The 2469-nt window shown below is 47.1% G+C and overlaps 1 pseudogene; it reads right to left on the minus strand.

Moving 5' to 3' along the window:
- Positions 1-1607: 1607 nt before the first annotated feature.
- Positions 1608-2469, minus strand: part of LOC138164753 (cytochrome P450 4B1-like) — a 19040-nt pseudogene continuing 18178 nt past the window's right edge.

A 2469-nucleotide genomic window follows, 5' to 3' on the forward strand; every position in this document is an offset into this window, starting at 1 on the left:
TTCTATTTCTAGTCCATAAACCCAACAGGCTCAAACCAAGCTCATCCTCCCCTCCACCCCCAGCCTGTTCTTGCTGACTTCCTCATTTCACTGGTCACCCAGGTCACCCATGATCCCACAATCAGACCTGGAGGATTCTTCCACTCTCTTCTCCTTCACCTCTTATATCCACTAAGTCACTAAGTCCCATCAATTCCACCCCCACATCCTTCACATTGATCTCTCTGCGCTCATGGCCACCACCAGAGCCCAGCCATCACCATCACTGACCAGGGCCTCCTAACAAGTCCCTCCCCTCCCCCATTCATGCTTCACATATCTCATCTTTCCAGGGCACAGATTTGGGGAAAAGCAGGGTCCTGTGCTCAAAGATCTTCAGTGGCTCCATATTACCCTTTGTACAAAGTTCAAATTCCTTTTTCCTGGCATTCTAGGACTTCCAGAATTTGATGCCAGCCTCCTTTTCAGACTTGGAGTCAGGAAGTTGTTTGTCATTTGCTCATTTTTTAATCCTGTTCCACTTTTGTGGCCCCATGAGGGATTTTCTTGGTAAAGATACTGGAATGGCTTGCCATTTACTTCTTCAGCTCATTTTGTGGATGAGAAAATTGAGGCAAACATGGCTAAGTGACTTGCCTAGGGTCACATAGCTATTGAGTGTCTGAGGCTGAATTTGAACTCAGGTCTTACTGACTCCAGGTCCACCCCTCTATCCATTGCCCCACCCAGCTGCCTCAAGGAGTCAGGAAGACCTGGGTTCAAATCCCTCCTCTGACAATTGCCATCTGTGTGATCCTGATCAAGGTCATTAACCTCTTTCAGCCTCAGTTCCTCCATCTATAAAATGGAGTTATTAATAACACCTATATTACAGTGCTGTTGTAAGGCTCAGACAAGATAATGTACATGAAACACTTTGTCAATGTTAAAGTGATGTATAAATTTAGCCATTTTATTACCATTATTCCTCCTCCCAACACCACCCTCACATAGTCAGACCATGTTCACCAAGCTCCAGCTAAACTGAACTCTCTGGACACTGCAAACACCCAGTGCTCTCCAGCCTCCCTGCCTTTGTCCACACTGTTCTCTATCCAATTTATTTCAAAAGCATTTATTGGGAATCTCTTCTATGCTATGGTGAAAGTACAAACACAAAACTGAATCAGGCCCTGCCCTCAAAGAGTTTCCATTTTACTGGCGAGTACAAAATGTCCTACAGGCTTCCTGTAGGAGGTGGCCACTGAACCAGGCTTTGAAGGAAGGCAGGTGACTCAGAGCCTCAGTTTCCTCCCCTGTAATATGAAGAGTTTGAACTACAAATGACACGGAGGTCTTGCAAACTGATACAATATGTTATGATATGGGATGTTTCTATACTACTAGAAGGTATTTCTTGCATATATAGCTAAATGTGTGTGCCCAAGTAGAGAGAAAAATCAGCACCCAGGGCCTGTGTCTACCTCCATTCCTGTCCTGGACTCTAAGGTGCCAGGAGGCCAGGGCCATGCTCAATCTGCCTCAGCAAACACACTTCAGCACCACCACTGATGGCCCATCCCCATCCCCCTCCATGCACAAGACAGAGCTCCAGGCTCTGCTCCTTCCTACATCAGCTTCTTCAAGTTAAGGTAGATGCCGTTCTTAGAGCCCAGCACCAGCTGAAGCCATTTGATGGGCGGCCTCGAGGGCTCTGGAGAAAACTCAAAGTGAAGGAGACAGAGGGCTGCCACTGCCTTTGTCTCCATCATGGCAAACTGCTGCCCGATGCATTTCCTGCAGTCAGAGGAGAGAAACAAAAAATCAGCATTGCTTCCAGGATTACTCCATGGCTGGAGACAGAAACAAGCTGAGGCTCATAGAGTCTGGCAGGGGAGCAGGACAGGCAGGTTGTAAACTTAGCAAACACCAAAGGCAGAAGTTGAACCCAGATCTTCCTGACTTTATGACCAGCATTCTCAGCTGCGCTGGGGATCAAACACCTGCAAGAAAAGTAAGGAAGACCTGAATTCAAATCCCTCCTCTGACTTTGTTAAGTGGGTGAACCTGGTCAAGAGCTTGGACCAGAGACCCCTAATGTCTCGTGCAACTTCAGACCCTAGAACTCTGTGATTCTAGAGATGGAACATGTTCCAGGCACAAGGCAAAGTTGGATCTGAGGCACAGAGTCTGGGGGACACGAGGCACACTTGGAACATAATGGTTGTATAGAAAGTGGCATCTAGAACACAGAAGATGCATGTGTGATTAATCTCGCAGCAGCCTGGAGAGCTACCATGGAGCTCAGAAATGGGAATGGGCTGGTTAGGGGGTATCAGGAAGAACCATGTGAACCTCACTCGGGAAGAATCAGGGCCTACTAAAGGTTTTTGACCAGAGGAAGGGCCTGCTTTACAAAGAAGCAAGACTATCCTTCCCTTACTCCTCCAGTGTTTGAATTATAATGTGAAATGAGGGCAGATATGATGG

This window comes from Petaurus breviceps, unplaced genomic scaffold (genome assembly GCF_028583685.1).
Source record: "Petaurus breviceps papuanus isolate PSGF00001 unplaced genomic scaffold, PetGlider_PUasm1.0 207, whole genome shotgun sequence".
Lineage (NCBI taxonomy): Eukaryota > Metazoa > Chordata > Mammalia > Diprotodontia > Petauridae > Petaurus > Petaurus breviceps.